The 23,567-nt window shown below is 40.5% G+C and overlaps 1 protein-coding gene across 9 annotated transcripts in view; it reads left to right on the plus strand.

The window, feature by feature from the left end:
• Positions 1 to 14,362: 14,362 nt before the first annotated feature.
• LOC109401001 (uncharacterized) overlaps positions 14,363 to 23,567 on the plus strand; it is a 403,227-nt gene continuing 394,022 nt past the window's right edge. For 6 of the 9 annotated variants that reach the window (XM_029880099.2, XM_062852268.1, XM_029880101.2 and 3 more), the window contains exon 1: positions 14,364 to 14,907. The gene's annotated coding sequence lies outside the window, so the exon portion shown is untranslated. Of the gene's footprint in view, positions 14,908 to 23,567 lie in introns of all 9 variants that reach the window. The other 3 variants (XM_062852266.1, XM_062852267.1, XM_029880102.2) reach the window with 2 other exon arrangements.

The raw sequence follows: 23,567 nt of genomic DNA on the forward strand, positions 1-23,567 counted from the left end.
ACCTTGTACCATGGTTATGGTTACATTTGTTAACTTCGGTTCCTTTTCGCACTATTTGCATGCATTCCTTGCTTATGGAATTAGCCATAACTGCTACACTATGGCAAAAATGGGTGCAAGGCAGCCGAAATTTTAAGGAAAATGATTTATTTCTACCATAATTTGTGCAAAATGTGGAGTTTAAATGAGTGCAACCATTTTTTGTGAACGTGATCTGTTGTTCACAAAATATTTCTTGTTGATTTCAGAATTTCTGTATCCTTATTTATAATAATTTATGAAGAGATTTATGATGTCTCTTATCCATTATATAAGTGTGATCTCTCAAAACAGCTTGGAAGTAAAGTAAACCCACCCAACAAGCAACAACACTACAAGTAGCAAACATAAACAAAAGACGACACATGTTCTCACTATCACCCAAAAGATTCCCCACAGCCACAGCAGCAGACGCAACTATCTGTTTGACAAGTTCAAGTTCCAGTTCCAGTTGGCGGCGGCGGCGGCGTTGTTGCGATGGCACCCTCTCCCCAGGACTATAAATTTCCCGACCCGACGACATCATATAGTGATCTCATCGGTTGCCGTTTTCCTCCACGCATCATCATCGGTCCAGCTGTGCGCTCCACACTAGCAGTTGTGTAGTTGTTCGCATTGAGCTGTTGTAAACGCGCACTGACTAAACAAGCAACACGTGCTCCCAATGGCATCATCGTCGTCTCGTCACACACCGACGACATGCCGGCCGCTCAGCTACGAAGAACGGGGCTCTAAACGTATGACGGCATGCAGCGCGGAGTTCCCCGCGCAGAAGGGAACGACAAACTGAAGACAGAGCTACATCAGGTTTTGCTATCATAGGTGATTTTGAATTTCGTGCATTAAATCACTATCACTTATTTAATGTAACATCAAATACATAGCAATTAGTCGCATCGTGCTGAGGAGCGTGGGTTCGAACCCCCCGCAGCTGTCAGAAAAGTTTTCGGCTGTGCCACTGGGCGTTGCATGCTAGTCCGTTGTCTAGCAATTAAACGTGTCCTTTTTTCCTTTAAAAATTATAACATCATCAACAAATAGGTATGCGACTGTCGCTTTCCGAACGCTCCATAGTGGACTACCGATCTTATTAGCGTCCTGTACATGGTACATTCAGCGGGGGGATAAGTCTTCGTCGCAATACACTTTCCATGCCCTGACAGCAGCAAGCTGTGTTTCGAGAAATCCGTGAACATTAAACACTCTACGGGAGGTCCAAGGTGTCCACTGTCCAGCCTTCAGAAGAGCCGTAGCTGACAAATCACAGTGCAGGTAATGCATCTGAACCACTACTGTGACGCAGCTTAGCGAACTGCTTTGTCAGGCAGTTTCTGAATGGGGGACGGATATCGCGGATCATAGCGGACCCATACCGAATTCCAGCCGGTAACTCCAACAGCAATTGGGTCACGGATGGGTCTGGAAAAATGGCGGCGATATGTACGACGTGTAAATACCCCGTCCACGAGTTGGTGTCTACTACCTATGAGGGCTTCATGGTCGCCAAAGTGAACGTGGTCTTCTTCTGTAGCTGTTATGCGCCTCCGCGGTGGTCGATCGAACAGTTCACGCAGATACTGTACTGTATGACGACCGTGTTGACTGGGCAAAGGCCAGTGGTATTAGCAGATGACTTCAATGCCTGGGCCGTGGAATGGGGAAGCCGTTTTATGAACCAGCGTGGTCAGATCCTGCTGGAGGCCCAGGCTATACTCGATGTCGATCTGGCTAAAGGCGGGTCGGTACCGAAAGTATCTTTAGCCGGAACGGTGTGGAGCCGACTGTCGACGTTACTATTTGTAGTCCTGGCCTATCAAGTAATTCGAACTGGAGGGTAGACGTTGGCTACACTCACATCGATCACCTGGTCGCTACAGTATCGACTACAACAACAGCAGACAGCGGGTAGAGGAAGACCAAGCCCTCGCAGGTGAAAGACATCATACTTCAACGACAAGGTATTTAGGGCGGCGCTCCGCCGTGAGCAAAATCTACTCGGTTTAAGCGGTGCCGATTTGGTAGCGGTGCTCTCGCGTGTGTGCGATGTGACCATGTCTAGACAAGTTCACCCTAGAAATGGGAGACCATTGTGGTGCACCGGCTTCAAGCGATTGCGGACCTGCGCCGCACCTGCCTACGGGCTAAGCGACGGATTCAGCGAGCACGATACGAGGAAACGCGAAACGAACGACGAGTGGTGCTCGCCGCTACATAAGCCGCGCTTAAGACCGAGATAAGGGCAAGCAAAAGGATCTACTTCGTGGGTCTCTGCCAGAGCGCTAATGCGAATCCGTGGGGTGATGCCTACAGGATCGTGATGGCCAAGACGGAAGGTGTAATAGCTCCTACAGAGCAATCGCCAGTGATGTTGAAGGGCATCATCGAGGGGCTTTTTCCACATCATGATTCTCGGCCTCCGACAGCTGGGGACTGGGGCTGGCAATGACCAAAGTCCCTTAGCGTAGGTAAGGCCACAGGTCCGGACGTAGTTCTGAACCTAATGCAGGGCTTCCCGAGATGTCTGCTATGCAGAAATATGTACCTGGACTAGGGAGTTTTCCCAGAAGATTGGTAGAGGCTGAACCTGGTTCTATTTCCAAAGGCGGGGAAACCACCTGTAGACCCGTCGGCATATGAACTAATTTGCTTGATCGACACGGTGGAGAAAGTGCTCGAAAAGATCATCCTCAATAGAATGTTTAGGCACACCGAGGGTGTAAATGGTTTATTTATCAGCCATTTCGGCTCCCGGAAAGGGAGATCGACCGTAGGCTTTTTGCGTAAATGCTATCCTGTCGGTAACAGAAACCGCCGAGATAGTGCTCCAGCGTAAGAAAAGGGGGATTCGCTACCGTAGGATGTAAGGAACGCGTTCAATAGCGCCAGTTGGCCGGATATTGCCGATGCACTCCTGCGTATGAAAATACCCGGAAGTTAATTCCAGAATCGAGTTCTAGTTTACGTCACAGAGGGGGGTGGGAAGTGTGAAACCGTTTGTGACAACAATAAGGCATTCCACGGGCATGCCTGCGTTGTTGGCCCCACGCTCCCCTACTAACGTATGCCAGTAGTGTGAGACTCCGCACGCAGTATCCCTCTTAAATATGTTCCACTTACATTCCTATAAGAAGGCGGGCGGAGCGTGGGCAAGAATACCTGACATAGGAGGCCGGGACATATATTGGACCCCTCCCATGCACGGTAGGACCAGAACATCTCATGCTCACATGGCGCACCAAACCATTAGATCCCGTCCTCGTGGCAGAAACATTTTTCGTCGAACGGAACCCAAAAACCCTAGCCTAAGAGGTGTTCCGGCTACCACAAACGTGGAGGCGGTACTTTAGCCTGCTGCTGCGTCTTGGCTCGGCGGCCTACCCGACGTTTGAAGATCTTCGTGTTGAACCAGCGGCTGTGTCCCATGATCCAAGCTCGCCAACCACGTAAGGATTGGTTGGGTTCCTACCACCCTTGCCACCCACCAACTTCCTCGGGCCTGAGGCTACCCCTTTGAGGCACATAAAACCCCCGGGGCCGCAAGCGAAGCAATCAGGAGGAATTCCATTGCCAGTGTCCGAAACAATCTGGATGTCGAGACTTCCGGGCGGAAACCAGTCGCAGTTAATAAGGTATGTCGAACGTTAACACGACCCCCCCCCCCCCCCCCCTATAACCTACACTTTATACACTAGGCGCCCCTCCGCCTTTTGCCGAAATTGGGAAAAAGCCCTTCCTTGGCGCCAGTTCTGTGCACGGGCCTGCTCTGCGGTGTATGCCAGTTAAGCGCAAGCATCTGGCTAGTGTCGCTACGTCCATTCTAAGGTATGGCGGCCAGGCGTGGGGCACGGCGCTAGGTAATGGAAGCTACCGTGGTAAGCTGGAAAGTACTTATAGGGTGATGTGAAGGTTGCGAGCGCGTACCGTACCGTGTCATATGATGTGCTCTGTGTCATCACTAGTATGGTGCCAATCGCAGCCTTATCAGGGGAGACATGGAGTGCTTCGAAATGTGCGGCACAAAAGGCATACGCAGGACTGCCAGGACGGTCTCCATGGTCAAATAGTAGTGCGCGTGAGACAGTTCCGCCAAAGGAAGGTGGACCCACAGGTTGATCCCGATGGGTAGATAGTTGAACTTACAGGCGCCATGGGGAAGTAACATTTCACCTAACTCAGGTCCTTTCAGGCCATGGCTACTTCCGACAGTATCTACATCGTTTCGGTCATGCGGGTTCTCCCCCCAAGTAACATTTTTAGTTTTCTCATTGCTTACAAGCTGTTGTTACAATCAAACAGTTAAAATTAATTTTAAAGCTTAGAAATCTTAACAGCTCTAATAAACCCGTAATAAAACCCTTTAAAACCCAAAAGGGCCCACCCTACAGGAGGTTGTTAAAACCAACCCTTAAAACGATATATATGCTACTTGGTTTTGTGACATATTCTTGTAGTATACTATACAGCATCGATAAGATTTGTTGTATAGGTCGCAAGAAGAATAACATGCTGTTTTGGAGATCGTACAACATCCTAAAAGAACGATTAAAGCCAATGAGTTAAACTGAATCTGAAAATTAAATCATTACATAAATTGGCAGTGAATTGCAAATTATTAATAATGCAAAAACAAAAATTATGTCTATCGTCCATGTCCATAATGTTTACTTGCAAATTTTCACGGGGAAACCCTGTAGCTGTGGCAAAAAAATCCATGCCAAAAAAAATTTACCGTGTAATGCAATGAACTGTTTCTAAAAAAGGCGGTGCGCCACGTCATTTTGGGGTTTTTGGCATATAAAAAATTACCATTTTAATTCCTCGTGCAAAACCATGAATTCAATTTGCAACTCAAACATCAACATGGCGCACACTCTTGGTAAGCCAGAATCGATCATCGTGATGAAAAATATGGATGCCGTCAAGTTAAATCCTCCTGGTTTTGTTTAAGATGGTTTAAGATCAGTTAGTATGAAGAGAACATGTTCAAGTGTTGTTGTTCTTTATGAATACGATGCAATGACTAGCAAACACCTACTTATTCTTAACGCATAATTATGTGCGCTACACAAACACTGTTAAGTTTTAGGGAAGTGTGGATTCGGACTGAATGCTCTTAAGAACACTTCGCTTGAACGACAGCCGTCAACAATGTAAACAAACCGAAAACTTTGGTATTTTCGTGAGTTTTTTGGTCGTGTTTCATGTTTTTTAGACTGTTTGAGTGCTTGGTGAGTGAGTATACAGTATTGTCCCGATTTTATCACGCCCCTTTTCGAAAATGTTTTTAAATATTTTACAAAATCTAAACGCATTTTCAATATTTTTATCGTTGCAAAACGCGCCTTTAACATTCATTTTTAAGAAGAGGGGAACCCCTTGCTCTCAAATGTAACAGAAAATGATTGAAAAAGGAAAGACTGACGCGCGGAGACCGTGATAAAATCGGAACAATACTGTATTGTATTATTTGATCTTCCGCCGACTGCGGCTGGGCGCGATAGTCATTATTTATGCGCAATTTGGTGCCAAACCCAGAACACACTATGCAATACCCACCCATCTGTTGCTTCGGAAACCCCGATTGCAATCGGTTTGATCAACTAGCCAAGATAATTATGCCCACCCGAGGTTTTCTAATAAGGCTTGTTTCAATCATAATGACCCCAAATTGTGTTTAATTGATTATCTTTTTGTTTGTGTAGCCTATCAAATTTATTGTTCAAGAGAACATCGTATTGCAGTACTCTTCTTAAGTTAGTTTTAATGCTTCCACTGGTAATTCCGAACGGGTTTAAGATTGTTTTATTGTGACTTTATGCAATTCATCAGGTTTTAAGACCGATAGTTTGAGACGTGCAAGCGGCTTCGAAAGAAGTTTTAAGATAAAGTTTTAATACGTACTAAACAGTTCGTTTCCAATGACATTATTGCTTGTTAAAAAAGCAAGCAAAAAGGTTTTATTCGTAGGACTTCTAGATATCTACAAACTGTTTTAAAGTTGCAAGTGTTGTTAAAGCTGTTTACTACATGAACTGCTCCATTAAACTTAAAAGGATTTACCAAATCCATGACATAACCTCAATAAATCATGTCTAAGAGTAGAAGGCATAGAAATTGTTACTTGGGCCGAATGTCCGGTTCGTGTGCCCGCGTTTTTGCACAATGCGTGACCGCATACCTGCCACAAGCGGGGAGAACACAACTCCGGACAATTTTATCCGGAAGATGTGTAGGGATAAGTTTGGCTGGAATGCCGTTTCAATGGCTATCACTCACATCGTCTTGGAACTACAGATAAGGTGGCGCGTGGACTCGGAGAATGGCAAGTGCATACGCGATACATGAGGTAGTCTAAAGGATCGGAGTCGGCTACGTAGGTCATACCGGTGCTCTGCCGTTGTAATCCACAGCGATTAAGTGGCCGCGGGGAGAACATCCTGGTAGCGCTGCTGTCGTAGCGTAGGATTGGATCCGAGCCCGCGGTTGGAAAGGGGCCCTCGGCAAGGTCGCGGCAGATGGAGACCCCATGTCGGCACGTCTTTCTGTGTGTTGGCTGATAGGGCCTTACTTGCGGGAAGATCAAATCGCTGTGCTATGCAGTTGGAAACAGGCGTGGTGTCGACCCTGCCTGCCTTCCGAGGACAAAGGGAGTGGTGAGGACCACTCGGGAGACTGGCTAAGCGCCAGCATGCTATCTTGGTGCACTCTCTAAAGCGAGTCATCGATGTTCGTTTCTGCAGGCTACGCAGCTAATCTTGAGGGTGCGATGTGCACTAGCCCGTCTCTGTAGCAATGCCTTCTTGATTGTTCCGAAGAGACGTAGGGTTTGGCGACCATGGGAATGTGTTTAGGGGATCGAGGAGAGAGTGGTCCTGGCTTTTACTTTTGTTGTAGAAGATGGTCTCAACCCCACACTACCCGGACCTTCCTGTTCGGGTGGCTTTTGAGCAGATTTTCCCCCCATGGTTAAGAAGAAAATGAGAAAGAGCAATGTTGAACACTAGATATGGGAGTCGCCGCCTTGTCGCAGTCTCTGGCAAGATCGGAATCTACTGATTAGTGTCAACGTGGAACTCTACTGTCGATGTCATCAAAAGCCTATAGCAGCATGAATTCGGGGCGAAATTGGAGGTGGGTCGGCCACACTCTACGCAGGGGCGGGAACGAAATTTACAAACAAGCGTTAGATTGGAACCCAGCAGGACATCGCAGCAGAGGCAGGTCCAGAGGTTTATGGCGGCGCAGCCTCAACAACGAAATAAAGGAAGTCGACAGAAATTTGACCTGGCCACAGGTCAAGGCGATGGCGGGCAATCGTCCAGGATGCAGATCTTTCTATTCGGCCCTCTGCACCACCATGGGTGCTCAGGACTAAAAGTAGTAGGTAGAGTTTTTTTTTAAAATCATCTGGTATCCCTGCTCAGGACTGAAAGTAAGTAAGTAAGTAAGTAAGTAAGTATGTAGTAAGTTTGATTTAAGTTGTTTTTCACATATCCATATGAAAAAGGCCAAAATGAAGTACTTGCAAATATTTTGGAAGAAGGGGTGGGCACCATTCGATTTCCCGGAATTTTCTGCTTAAGAATAGGTACTTGTCATTTGGTCGATGGTCAATACTGAATTGCGTCCGATTTGTATGTCAGTTTATGGTTATCATGTCAGAAGCCGTTCCAGGAAGCATCAGCGTGGCAATCGGTGGTGGCGTGAGCTTGGTTTCCTCTAGCTGTAATCCAAACATGTTACTCTTGGTTCAATTGAATGAGAAGCCACACTCCGACGCACGTCGATTTCACGCTAAATATTCGGCACACGCGTCTAGTATATAGCATCCTACGAAGCTCCAGCTCTCAAATAGTAAAGTTTGTTATGCATTTGTAATTCTCTTCTCCTCGGGTCCAGTACCCGAACACTGTCCCAACTAGAACTTTAGCTTGTCTTAGCTCAATTGAAGTCAACCACGCGAGGTGCCCAACCGAATCCCAATCGTAATAATAACTAATAACTGCGGACGTTCGCATATCCACCCACCACCTACAACGACGACGACGACGATAACGACTGGACCACCCGACGACGCACGAACCCTCCCACCCACGGTCCACTGACGACGACGACGACGACGACGGGATGCGAGGCAAGCAGACGCACCCCACTACCTATAGAGACTCACAGCGTGCGATAGGTGATGTGTACGGATGCGTTCGTCCTACCTCCAATCTAAAAATATCTGCACACAGTTCGAGTGCACTCGTTTTGAGGAGAGTGCTCCATCAGTCGTCAATCGTACTTGCTGCGGAGTATTCGATGGAAAAAGCGATGCTTCAGCAACATTAGCCGCATGCATATATGTCCTATAGGTCCTAAAGTTCGTACCGTTCAACTTTATTTTCTCTTCTTCATTAGAATCGAATGCCTACCGATACCTACCTATCGTGATGTTGGCAAGGACTGGGTGGTGGGGTGGGCAGATTGGGGATACCTTCGGAAAGAGAACGCTCTTGTGCTTTTCAATGTCAAGTGAGAGAAGAGAGAAGAGACGTTATCAGTAAAGGGGCCACGTGCCAGAGAGGCTCTCTTCGTTCTCCGCCGTTATTTGCATGAATGAACGCAGAGCAATCAGTGCTGCGAGATGTTTGGGGAATACTAACATAAATTAATAATCCATTCCACAAGCTTTTCCGAAATCAGTCAACTACAAAGCATTTAAGTCAGGGCTGCCCAACGTACGGCCCACGAGGACATTTTGTGAGGCCCGCGACACGAATGAAGAAAAATAATATAGGGGGAACTACCTATTCTCGGCCGTTTTGTTCTCTTCGTCTTGGGAGGGTTTTAAAACCTATTGAACTCAGAGTAGGCCTCAAAACCTTCCCAACCAATGTGAATTATATATCCAAGTTTCAGGCAATTTCGCTGACAAAACCCCCCATGACGAAGAGAACAAACCTGCCGATAATACCCAATGTCACCTTAATTTGGTCCGAGGATTTTTTTCCTTTTTCAAGTGAAATTTTAATTTAATAAAAAATCTAATTCGATATTATAAGTGTGTATTTTGAGAGTTTATATTTCATAGAAATATTTGAACACTTTTGTTCGTTTACAAATTTTAAGGAAGTATCAGATTACATACTTCCACGATGGCACAAATTTCCCGAATGGAGGAGAACGTGCCTCTAGAGCCGACCTACTGATACATACTTCCATGTGAATGTTTGTGTGAAAAAAAATCAACATGAAATGCGAGTAACTTTTGAATTAACAAACCAATTATAACTCTACGAGCATTCAGAAATTTTAGAAATTTTAAACACTTTTAGGATTTAGTGAACGCAATTGCATCTTTCTTAGTACTTAATTCTTTAATGACACGAATATTCAATATTTTGCAGGATTTTTTATGTATGCAAGAGGCACTGATTAGTGCTGATTGAATATATGAATATTCTTTAAAATGTTGAAACAAAAGTTTCATTTTCATTTTTAGAAGTTTTTTACGAATATCTTGACAAGCAAAGTTCAGAAAAATTAAAAAAGTGTATTATCGTCGAATTTTAATTTTTGGCCCGTCGACTGATAAGGCGTGTCACCTATGGCCCGCGGCCGCGAAAGGTTGGGCAGGCCTGGTATAAGTGTTTGTTTAAGGTGAAATGGGAGCGCGTCCAGATGCATTTTTGATTCGCATTTTCGGAAGCGCCTTTCTCGTCATCTCTAAAATACCCGAAATCGAAAATGCTACTCAATGTTTACCACGAGTGAGCAAGGCTACTTATTGCTTTTCAACTGTGTTTGTTGTTTAGATGACGAGATTCGTGCTTTCGATACATATTTGCAAGGCAGCCATTGTGACGGCCATATTTGTCCTTAAACATGAATATGTCCCCTACAATTATTAGGCTAAGGGCGAACGGGACGGTCGAAGAAATATCCGCCATTGGTCTGTTGCTACCTAAGATGGTAATCTCAGATTCTACTTCATATTATGTAACAAAAACTTATCATTCTGTATGCTCACTTGCAGTGCATATTCTGATTGATTTTCAGCCTCTTCTGTGCGATAGAAAGTGAGATAACCATCTTTAAAAACGTGAGGCAAATTGCTACAAAGAGAGGAAAGATAATAAAAATAACACGGCGTCTCGTATCACGTAAAGTAAATAAGTATTTAATGTTCAAACTATTGTTGTAATGACTTTTTAACAATTTCAACCCAATAGTCAAAGAAAATATTTAATAATTTTTTGGAAGCCATGCATTATTGGTTAAAGTTGCTTATACAGCATATCCAGCTCAACGCTCGATTCGCGTAGACGCGACTTTCTTCAATTCAAATGAAATTTTCGCTCATGTATGAGGTTCTACCTAAAAATGTTTTCACGTTATTTGATTCGTAATATTCTCCATCTAACTTTAAAAACGGGCGTGGGGAAAAAAACTTGAAATCTTCTTTATGCAATTCAGTGTCATAATTTCAATTTTATGTAACTCATATCAGTACCATAATGGCCATTTTTTCCGAACTGGTTCATTATGCAACTGAAATGAGTTGTATAATGAAAAATAGTTGTATAATGTTCATAATGCAACTCATTTGAGTTGCATTATGAATATTATGCAACTCAAATGAGTTGCATTATGAAAAAAACCATTGCATAAAATTTTGTATGGAACTCGTTTCAAAACTCGATTTTTCAGCACTCTTCGTATTTATCCAAATGTACGACTCGTGCTGAAAAAATCAACTTTTTGCAACTCGTCCCGGGTAGAGGTTAAATACTGACGATCAAAACATGATATTGGTTTGATTGATATAAGAGATAAAAGATCTGAAAATAATATCTGAAAAATGTTCCTGGAACATCTGCACAATATCAAAATTTGATATTTCAAGATCATGTGAATAGCTCGCTGCTATTGGTTAGATCTTACAAAATCTAAATATGATTTGATGATGATGCTCCAGGAGTAAATCTTTGAATTTATTTTTTGATCTTTTATCTCTTATGTCAATCAAACCCATATCACTTTTTGATCTCCATATCAAAATATGCTATTATTGAGCTCTTTTCCTCTACTCGGGGTTACATAAATAAATATTTAAATATATAACTTGAAAACGGTTTATTGGATTGAAATGTCTTCGAAGACATTTGAGGATATTTGAAGGACTTGAAAAAACTCTGAGAGTAATATTCATTGCGGATCTATATTAGATGTCATACAATATCAATTTTGAAAAAAAAAAATTCGTCGGAAGGGAGGACGTAAGGATAGGTACGTCGGAAGGAGTACGTCTCGAGATGAACTAGCCAAGGCTAAAAATTTCGTTAATACAAATAAAAAAATACCCCTTCAATTTTTTTTAAATTATTTTTGGGAAGAAAGCTTTCTTCAAGCCTCAAAATTTGCCAAGTTGCTCAGGATCGTTAAATGATTTGTTGCGAAGAGGCATTGGTGAACTGACTCTTTTAGTGGATATATTTAAAATAAACCACTAGTCGCTGTTTAAACTGCTACACAGCTTCAAGTGTGATTTTATTAGGCATGTTCGAATTATTGAAAAATATATAATTAACTTACAAATTCGGTAAAACTATAGTAGAAACATTTGGTTTCCAACCGTCACCTCCTCACTAGATGCTACACTGTGCTTTTATCAGCCAAGAATTGCTATTTAGGAAAATTTTGGGGATTTCCATTTTATTGAAATCTATAGAGCGCATATGCTCAACATACTTCAATTTTTTGTGATTTTTTATTATTCTTATTATTATAGATTCTTCCTACAATGTTTAATTAAAAAAATCTATGCATAGTTATTTTCCTACAATTTACCATACTTGTGTTGGAGCGAATTAAAAAAAATCAAAATAAAAGAAAATTCGAGACGATATAATAATTTACAAATCTGGGAAATGATTGATTCCTTTTTGATAAAAACGGTAAGTAGTAAAAAAAATCTCGTAAATCATTTCACGAAGTCCCATACGTGTTTCTCATTTTTTTTATATTTTAAATATGCTGTAACTTAAGTATGGTTTGATGTAGATAAAAAAAAAGCATAGTTTATTTTTTCATTATATCCTGTATGTAGAAAAACGTTGACTGCAGTATGTGTCAACTAATATGGCCACTCCGGAACACCTGGAATAGGTTCTGCGCGGGCCTCTCAAACACAATATCACACGAAATAATCATTTTTAGCCATTTGGCAAAACAGACAATTTTACTATATCCAGTAATAGTAATGATCCAAAAAAAAAGTAGAACCATTTTTGTGTTTATCTGTTATTATTTTCATGGTTAGTTTGAACATACACCATGGTTTTTCATGCTCCACTGGCCTTTTTCTCTTTTCAGAAATGTGCCCAAGCGTTAATCGCAATTTCTGTAATCATATTTTCTCTGAGGAATTAAGCAGCTGCTGGTGAAATTGGCGAAAGGTGTCCACGGTAATCAAATCTTTCATCGCTCTCTGGTCAACTAGCTAATATATTCTATTAGAAATCTTCATTGACAATTTCATAACTTGGCCACAAACCGAGCTACCCCCAACGATGCCATACATCATCCTTCCAGCACCAAAAACTACCTTACTAACGAACCGCAGTTTCTAAATCGATTTGCTCGTACTCTAGTGGTCTTGAGCAGAAGACAATCAGCTGCAACAGAACTTGATGGATAAACTGGCTTTCGGCATCGGCAATGCATCGTCGAAAATGTTTCCAACGTTTGAAATTCACGTTCAATCCTCAAAACAGGAATGATGTACGTATTAGCTTTAACGGGTGGAAGAATTACCTGGATTTTTCATTCGTTCCTTTTCCAGCTAACATATGCTTCATCCAGATAATTCCAGAAAAACCTATTGCCAACAAACAGCAGAACACTTCAGAGGCCATTATTCGAAACAGTGAACCTTCCGTAGCAAGTTCCGAAGAGATGAGGCACGGGCATAAATCTGGAACTTCTTCAATGAAGACATAAGGAGGAGCATGATAAAGATTTCAGTATGAAGATAATTCAATGTATTTCTATTGATCTTTGTGGAATGGCAAGAACTAGGCGTTTTGAAATGGCCTGTATGAAAACTAAAACTTTTATTTAGCGTGTGCCCAGGTAATTCATTTGGGGGAACATTTTGTATTTAGTGACAAAATACCTCTGCTTGAATTTTTGAATCAGACTTCTGTTAAAATATTAAGATTTGAGTTTTGAAGCATTTTTTACGAATCCAACTTGTTGCTCTTTAGTTGTGCCCAATTCCGTGGTAGGTCACCATTCACCGTGGTAGTAGGGACCCATTCACCGTGTATGAGAAATTTTTTTCTACTTTGTTTAAAAATGATCAAAACAACCCAGCCAAGGGAATTTTCTTCGTTTAAATTCATTTCAAGTAATAACTTGCAAGATTTTATTAGAAAAACGAATGTTCAAATTTTCGATTTTTTCTAGATATATGGGACAATATGGGGTACGGTGAATGGAGGCCATTGATTTTTAGGGTCCCCATTTACCGTGCCTTTTTGTTTCAATTAAAAAGTACGAGTGATCGTACTTTCTTGTTAAACTTACTTCGGTAATGCAAAATACATACCTGATATGTGAATTAAATTGCTTCTTGGTGGAATAAAAACGTTACTACATTTAGTTTATCGCTTAAGGTGATAGCGCAGTTTTCGTTTTTTCACTATGAAAACAGTGAACGAGCAGAAACCCGTTTCATGTAAACACACTTTAGTGTCAAAATGATACTTTTAAATGTTTCTAATGAGCGTTTTGACATGGTAACTAAAGATTAGTGGTGTATTGGTGAAATTGAATGGAAATTGTCATATCATTCTATCATAATATGGAAATAATGAAAAAATATTCGAAGGCACACGGTGAATGGAGCCCCCACGGTGAATGGCGCCTTAACGGTATATTACCATTATGAATTCAAATTTATTTGGCACCGCTTCCCGGCCGTTAGCTACTACCGCAACATATTTCCCCTTACATCTGGTCGCGCCCGCATGAACGCCGAATCGCATCGCACCGTTACGCGACATCGCCCCAAACCGGCTGCACCGAAGCATGTATCACAACAACCCGTCGGCATTTACAGCATCTCTTGCGCGTATGCTTCCTAGGACTGCGACTGATCAGCACCGGCTTTTGCGGCTTTTTTCCTTATAGCCAGAGTGCGCTTGAAAATGAACTGGGCTGAAGTTTTACTGAGAGACGAGTTCATTCCCGTCGTTTCTTGGTTTCCCATCAGCCACTGGCAGCAGCTCTAGTTCGAACTCTTTTGAAAAAAGGTTTTGCCAAACCGCGGTGCGGTGCTCGAGAATCAGTTGCTTTGCGGCGTTCGGCACTTGAACAGCTCTTTGGCTTTTACACCGGCTTCACCCAGAAAGGGATTGCACTTGGGAGTTGGACTTTTGAAAGTGATTGCATTTTGACCTGGAAGGCCGGCAGCTTTTCGCGCGGGGGGTTTCGTTCTTTTCGCGCTTAGTTTCGTGAGTTCGAATCTCGGTGAAACAACAAAACACCAAGCGACTCCAGTGCGGTCGTAGTGCTACAATTTCCGCGTTTTGTTGCAAAGGATTCTTCCTTGGTGGGGTCGTGGAATTTGTGTGAGAAAAGAGTGCTGGGGAAGGCTGTGGATCGCCTTGGGAGTTTGTGGAAAAGTTGAATTTATTGTATCGTGAAGTTCAAGGAAGTCACAGTGATACAAGAAACGAAATCTGCAAATTGCGGTTCTTGAATTTGAAGTGATTGTGAAGAAAATAAAAGTGTACTGGTGAAGAAAAGTTGTTGATAACTAGGAAAAGCGCAGAATTTCCTGCTGGGAGCCTGTTTAGTGGAGAAAAATACGAAAAGGTGAATATAACCGATGGCATTTTAAAGTGTATCTCAGGCCATGATGGGTGTCACAAGGTTGATAATCGTTGAGGCAAATTCGTGATCTGCGGTACAATTTTGGTTCACACGTTTTGGTGATAATTGAAAGAAGTCGTGGATCAGTGCGGATTTTGGTTTGTATGAAAAATGAGATATGTTTACAAACTTATTTAGAGAATTATACATAGTGTGTTGAAAGATCCCACAAAATGTTTCGTGATGATTCAGTGTTGAATAAATATTACGCAAGCGATATTCCGAGATATGTGGGAAAGCTATGCTATGAAGTGTTATATGGAAATTTGTAGACTGTTTTTGATTCAAGTCCTGAGTTTTTCAATATGAGACCTAAGTATTTGTCTTGGCATGTCTTGTCAATGTATATAATAATTTTCAGTTATGGACATTCATATCTCGTAGCGTAACCCTTACAAACAAAACGATTGAATTTATTGCATCCGGAATCTAGAATACCATCTGTCTGTATTTTGGCCAGCAAGAAAAATGTTTAGCTGAGAAGGCTAACATTAACCTAAGTGATTGTTAAAATATGATGAACCTAACTTATGCTAACCATAGGCTGTCAATCAACCTGACTATTTCTTTTAGAAATAGTCAGGTTGATTTCTTTATTAGAAATACCATGTTAGATCGTTGTTATAAAATGTCTTGTAAAGACCTACTGAACCTAGGGGCAAGACAGATCTAACGAGAGCAAATCTGTGTTCGAGGTGTTGTTCAGAATTCCTCACAGTTCCTCAGAATTTCTCCCATTTATGCCAAAGTGTGATCTGGCGCCAATGTCAAACAGCAAAGTGTTGCGTGTAATGAATGAAAATTGCTGTTTAGGGATGTCTTTCAACAAATTTCGTCGATCATTGATAAAAAGAGTAGGGTAAACAGGTATAACATGCCCCCCCTAAGCAGAAATGTCAATATATCTGAAATTGGCGCCTTATTCCATTTATTGTTCACTGCAAATCGTTGTTACTAAAGTAAGTGAAGTGCTGCATGCGAACTTTGCCTTTGGAGAGGTGGCTATGGAAGCTTTGAAACGTTTTTCGAAAACGTTCCAAAATTTACCTTTTCAAAACAAACGGGGCAATACGCCCCATCAAAAGAAAAACGTCCAGCCTCGTGATAAAACTGTCCCAGGGGATAATTTCACCACATGATTATCCTAGGAGTGTCTTTCAACAAGTGTTTAACTGCATAAAAGTTGCAAAGTAACACAAGCGAACAGAACTAGCTTCGTTTACAATGAAGTCAGCTCACAAGAGGTAAAATATTACGCCAAAAGCCTCGATTTCAGACTTTTTGATATTTTTATTGCTTTTCTGTATCAATCCACTAACAGACCAGCTTGATGGCAATAATTCTTCAATAATTGAGATTTCTAATCGATCACGCATGCGAAAAGCGCTTGAATCGCTAGAAAATGAAGAGGGGCGTTTTGCCCCGGTGGGGCGCATTATACCCTTTTACCCTAACTCAGAATTTCTCAGAGTTGCTCTCGTTTGCACAGTATCCTGCCCCTAGTACTGAACTGAGCAGTAGTTTTTGAAGAGTAAGTAATCTTGATTGCTATTTCGCATGGAAAACATATTCATTCGCGCTACTGTAGAAATCAAGCATTTTGGAGACGATTTAGAGCCATACAAAAACAATGAAATCAGCTAGAGAACCCTGCAAATGTTAATTTAAACAATTATAAGCATTCGCGTTATTGAATGCATAACTGTATATGTACAAAGGTTTGGAGATTAATGTATGGTTTTTGCCCATATAGCCGAGGCGGTAAACGCACGGGTATTCAGCATGACCATGCTGAGGGTGACGGGTTCGATTCCCGGTCGGTCCAGGATCTTTTCGTAAAGGAAATTTCCTTGACTTCCTTGGGCATAGAGTATCTTCGTGCCTGCCACACGATATACGCATGCAAAATGGTCATTGGCAGAGGAAGCTCTCAGTTAATAACTGTGGAAGTGCTCATAGAACACTAAGCTGAGAAGCAGGCTTTGTCCCAATGAGGACGTAACGCCAAGAAGAAGAAGAAGAAGAAGAAGAAGAAGAAGTATGGTTTTTGCAAATCCAAAAATTCACCAATCTTAGTTTTCTTGATATTTGATAAAAAAAAACTACTACTATCTTCTTTTTTAATGCCACTGCACACTGACACTATCTCTATTCGCATAACAGTCCCAACTTTGTTAGGTTTACTATTAACATGGGACTGTTATGAAATGGGGACAGTTCAGCAAAGCAAAGCAGAAAGTCAAAACGATTTACTGAATATTTAGCAAAATTTTCTTGGAATCTAGCACAACCTTGTGCCCTATCAGCATAAGTTGCTGGATGTTTCAGAAAATTGTGCTGAAATTCAGCAGTTTGTATTACTGAATGTACAGTAAGGTGGCCCCTAGGGTGGCCCACACTTATATGAACAACAGAAATTTCGAAAAATGCCAAGTCTTACCTCCATAATCAGTCGTTTTGGACTCCCAGAAGCTACGATCAAAATTTGAATAAAATCAATTAAGCCTAAGGGGGCGCTCAAAACGCTTGAAGTTTGTATGGGAAAACTTGGCCAAATGTATGCATAAATTTTAAGTTTTCGAATTTTGCCGCAAGGTGGCGCTGTAAGCGTTCAATAATTAAACCCTTTTCTTTTATTGTAGGTGATTATACGCCAAACAACTTTGTCGAAGACCGCAAAGTGATCCAACGTCTGTGAAAAAAGTTATACCCTAGGTAAAGTGAGGATAAACTTTATTGTTGTTTTTCCAATACATGCAAAGGAATAATATCAATAATGAAATCTCAATACTTTGCCTCACTTTGCCTAGGGTATAACGTTTTTCACAGCCATCGGATCACTTCGCGGTCTTCGACAAATTTCTTTGGCATATAGTCACCTACAATAATACCAAAGGGTTTGAATATACACCGTGTCCAATAAGTTCTCATACAAAATACAAATTTAGAAAATATAATTTTATTTTTCATCTGTGTTTCATATTTTCAAAATGAATGCATGTATTGAAGGGCCACATAATACTGATTAAATAAAGCATACGGTTTAGAATAGCATTATTTTCTATTTGTTTTTATAAGCCTAACAGTACACTTTCGTTTTCTGAAATCCGTTTGCTCCGGCACGCAAGAAAAATGTCCGAAAAGTTGTTCATTCTACGGTAGCTAAATAGAGTCCATGAGGTTAAATTTTGAGTTATAATCCCAAGTATTGTACGAAATGGATATACTAAAGCTGAAATAATACAATTTTGGTTATGATATGGTAAGAAATTTGCTAGTAAGCTTCACTTGAGCTGATTTCCTTGAAAATGTTCGTCATATTAAAGATAAACATCATAAAACATAAATTTTGGACAAAATTTACCACAATAGGGATACAAGTACGTATAAGAAGTGAAAATTTTGTGAATCAACAAGATATGATACAGCCATGCTTCTTTAACACAACAAATCTCATTAAAACAGGTAAATGGACATTTTGTTTGGTTCACGTATTATTTTACACAAAATAAAATGGCTTCGTACTCCGCCAATACAGAGTCTCTTATTTTTTTCTCTTTTGGTCATAGTTACTATTAGCAATTGTGAGGACAGGAACCTAATTTGTTTCAACTTTAAATAATTACTCGTTAAAATGTGACGAAGTACCAAAGAAATGGCGTGCGTGCCAGCTGAAATGGACTTACGACACATAAGCGATCAGCAGAGAAGGATAAAGGACAGTTAATTCCAAAACATATGCTGCATTTGATCAGTGTTAGTTTGCCTTTCAATAAATATATTTACATTGATAATCCTTATTACACATGTGAAATGAATTCAATTTGATTTTGTATGAGAACTTATTGGACACGGTGTAGAACGCTTAATATTCCTGCATACATTTGGCCCAAGGTTTCCCATACAAACTTCAAGCATTTTGAGCGCCCCCTTAGGCTCAACCGAAAAAAAACAGCTAAATTGCTGGTTATCTGCCAAAAATGCTTAGGGTGTACCGTACACCCTCGTTAATTTGATCGTATCTAATCTGATTTTTTTTTACCCCCACTAATCTGCACATCGTTTAAGCTAAAATGGCTCAAACGTCTTGCTACCCATGTAACGAGAAAAAACGGAACGCAGAATCAACGAAAAACAGCAAATAAGGTTACCAGTCATGTTTTTTATGCCCACAGGGTTACTAGAACTTCAAATTAAAAAAGAACGCACTTGGTTTGTATAAGGTGTCGGTGGTAGACGGTAGTAGGAACTATATTAAATGTATGGTTGATGCTTTGTGTTGAATCGTTGATTGTTGACAATAAAATTGGTCAACTTTTTGCGTTTGTTTGTCTGCGACGTTATTTTAAACTATTTAACACCTAAAAGTCTCACGTTTCAACTGATATTTGCATAAAAAACGGTATGTTGAATTAAATCCTATTTTGGGTTACGTAGGAACAGATCTTCCACAATGTAGATAAAACTTAAACTAATTTCAAGGTTTTTTGTCACTGGAGTATTGAAATATTGTGATACAGCTAGCGAACTTCTGCTCACTCTCGATTTAAAAACTTATAGTCAGTTGATATTTCCGACAGACTTTTGGTGACATTCCAAGGTGAACACGAAGAGGAGCTTTTATCAAAATTTTATAGATTTCGAAACCTCTAAGCAGAATACTCTCTTCGAATGAGTGTTTCTAGATTTGTTAAATCTTTTAAGTTACGTCATAAAATAATCGTGAAAGAATCAAGAAGGCGATAAATACCATCAGGCCAAAATAAAATCATATTACAATCATACCTCGATGTAACATAACTGTATTTTACGTTTTATCGAAGTTACGTTCGAATTCAAAAATATATTTTGATCAAAAGCATTTTTTTAAATAGAATCACCATAATTCTTACCCAACAAATTTTAGCTTAGGAAACTGTTTTTCAGTTAGTTCTGCTACTTGGGTATGTTACTTACTCAACTGGGTGTTTCTTTTAAAAAAGACACTACACCGTCTTCAACCAGAGGCTGCACAGACTGAACATTACTAACACGAGACAAAGGACAACACACATAACACCCAGTGGTCCCAATGGAGAATTTTCCGTTCGACGAAAAGTTTTCCCCGACTGGAGCGGGAATCGAACCCGCACTCCGAGGCTTACGTAACGCCTAGTCGACTGTCGCCGCTAACCGCACGGCCACGAAGCCTTTTCTTATGTACTTTTTCGCCATTCTTATGTACTTTTGTACTTTTTCGCCATTCTCGATACATTTAAAATATTTTAAAAATAAGCTCGCTTCGTATTCTTTCAACAGTTATAACAAATACGGGGATTTATGAATTTCAGACAAAATTTTAACAAATTTTAACCATCTTGTCATTTTTTTATGTTTTCAGAAATCCTGTGGGATGCAAGCAGAGTTTCTTTGAAAATTATGTCTTTTTTTTCAAAACTATCGAAGAATTTGCAAAATTTTTTAGTACTTTTTTTTGTCAAAAACTTATTTTCAAAAGTTTTATGAAAATACTTTATATTGCGCATTTCCCACCCCACTGGACCCCTTTCGCAATTAGTGTAAGTGCGTGATCGAGAATAAAACTGCGATATTGCATCGAATCGTTTCGGTGTCTTCTGCGCACTTATTCAGCACCTTGCAATACATAAGTAGGCGCAGAAGACACCGACACGATTCGGTGCAAAATCGCAGTTTTATTCGCGATGCCGCAACTATACTAACTGCGAAAGGGGTCCAGTGGGGTGGGAAATGCGCAATAAAATCTGTAATACATTTTTTCAAAAATACCGCTGTTAAACGGTGATTGCGGAAAATTTTCTCAAAATAGTTATTGCCTTTCTTCACATTAGACAGACGCTAATTGAAATGGATTTCGGATGGCAATTATGCTGGCAGTCGCTTTCAGTCGTTATCAGTTAATACGATTGGACATTTTTATACATTTGACTCATTGTTTTGACGGATGGTGGACCAATAATTTCAAAATTGTTACACTTACTGGAGTTTCAATCAAAAGCATTACAGTTGGATCGTTTTCACTGATGACACGTCAACTGTATAAAGAAATACCAATGTTTTTGAAATTTTGTAGCAATCAAAAATTTGGATCCTGATGAATATCTCCCAAGAAATTCCTGATAGTTTTCCAAACTTCCTCTAAGATCTCATCTCATTGAATTAATGGTTTGCCAGAACTTATCTTAAAGAATTTCAACAGTTTCACATAGCATAAAACAAAACTTTTTTATAATACCTTTAGAAAGAGATTTCAATAAAATGTCTTTTATTGATAATTTCATTAATTGCGCCCATAAAACTAGTTAAACAATTTACTTCAAAATTCACTGACACTCCAGACAAGAAGACCACACGTAAAATTGCTTCAGAATGTTCATGAAAACTTCATACAGAAGTTTATTTTGGAATTTCCCAAGAATGTGTTTTTTTAGGAACCGTCCATTTTTTTTTCAATAGTTCTCATCAAACTTTACTGGGAAATTTGGCATCATCATTTCAAAAGAGCATAACTATTTTTTTTTAAACAACACTTCATTCTAAAGGTGTTGATCATATCTCCCCCACGTCATTCATCATCACTATCGGAAAGATAGGGATTCCTCTGTCTAGGGTAATTGATCCGATCATGGAGGAGTTAAGCACTGGGTTCATGCTTAAACAACAATTGTATCGTCCCAAGCAAACTTTGTACATGGATTGAATTGAAAATAGTAAAATCTATCCTTTATCTACGGGAAAACAACGAAATATTGCCACTTTATGGTTGTTATGAGCATTTTATTCGTTTTTATCTGAAAGAACATTGTGTTCCTATTGTTGCGGTATCCCATTGAAATCACATGGGATACCGCAACATTAGGAATACTACCGCAACAATAGTGTTTCGACTCAAAGTAATATGAATTCAAAGATCGAAGGTTATAGGCATGAACGAGTACTGGCGAAATGTAAAGAATACAATGGCATGCACTATCTAAAAGAGTTTATCCATGGATTTCTGCAGTTACAGTTGGGATATTCCCTCCTGAAGGTTCATGCGAGTTTTCTTTTTAAGTAGCATTTATCTGGGAGTTTCTCATAGGACCCTCTTAGAAGATTCCTTTCTGAACGATCCTGGACAATCTCCTGAGATTTTTTTTTCTAGAGTGACTTTTGCGATTTCTGAAGGAGCTGATATTTCTCACGTCTTTTTCAGGTTTTTCCTTGAAGTTGCTTTCAGGCTTTATTGCAGTGGTCTTTCTAAAATTGTTCTTTACAGACATTCTCGGCATTATTCCCAGAGCTCTTCCCGTAATCCCTACATGAAAATTGTTCCAAGATTTTGAGTGTTACTTTTGGCATTTCTTGAATAAATAAAAGAAAATCGGGTTAAGTACGGTTCCTTTGAATTCCACTAAGAATTTGCATCCTTTGACAGATACGTATTTCGACCCCAACTGTAAGGTCGTCTTCAGTGTCTTGTACTCGACTCGACATTTCTTGAATAGTTTCTCCCGGAGTTCTTGCAGTGGTTTTCAAAAGTGAATCCTGTTGGACTCTTGATAGAAATATCGCTAAGACCTAATGAAGACATATCGAGATGAGCTTTGGAAGAAATCCTTAGAAAAACTTAGACATTTGCAAAAAAAAATGTTCTGGAAGTAATCTCGGGAAGAAATATTGAGGAACTCTAGCAGAAATCTCAGGAACAAGTCTCTGAATTCGTGAATAACAGCGAAAAATCTCAGAAGAAACTATTAATGGGAGCAAATACGTAAAGCAAAACCCTATAGCCACTGCTGTAAAGGTAAATCGTTTTGCTCCACACCACTTATTCGATTTGTAACAAGATTCTTAGCCTTCCCGGGTAGACGAGAATATCTAAATCATATTTAAAATCGAACACTTTTTGCTGTCATAGCTCGATGTGATTTTGATGAGTTATTCAAAAATCTAATCTAATCGCACGAATAGCTTAAAGTTATTGTTCTTGTCGAAATAGCTGAAAATTTCTACATAAGAACAAGATGAGCTCTTCTGCACGAAATGAGCATGAGCATGAGCATGTACATGAGCAATGAGCATAGATGACCGCACAATTCGTAGTTGCTACTCCGTGATTGACCAGAACAATCGAAATTGCACAAGGAACCAATGAATAGGGCTTAGGAGTAGCTTACTATTCTCAATGTACACAGGTCGAGAGCTCTCAACTTTAAACGGGTCAATAACGGCGCCGGCCACGTCCTTACGGTCATCGAGGATGGGAGGGAATGTTAGTAAGACAAACGTTGTTATGAAGACCGCGAATCGCTGCATCTCCACGTTTGTCTCAGGAAGGATTTTTTTTGTTAGTAGGGTAAGGTACATTGTCAGTCCGGGAGTCACCTATGGTTGATGATATGATTTGACAATGGATCAATATACACAAACCGCCGTTAACAACCGACCACTTTTCGACGCAAAAACTAGCCAAAGAGAAAATTCTATCGCGCGTCTCCACTCCACTAGGAAGCAGAAACCTTTAGTCTATTCCACACAGAAATACACTGAACGCGACTCACTTGTCGGTGCTCGGATTTTTTCCGACCGGCGAGCCCGAACTA

This window comes from Aedes albopictus, chromosome 2 (genome assembly GCF_035046485.1).
Source record: "Aedes albopictus strain Foshan chromosome 2, AalbF5, whole genome shotgun sequence".
In the NCBI taxonomy this organism is placed as follows: domain Eukaryota; kingdom Metazoa; phylum Arthropoda; class Insecta; order Diptera; family Culicidae; genus Aedes; species Aedes albopictus.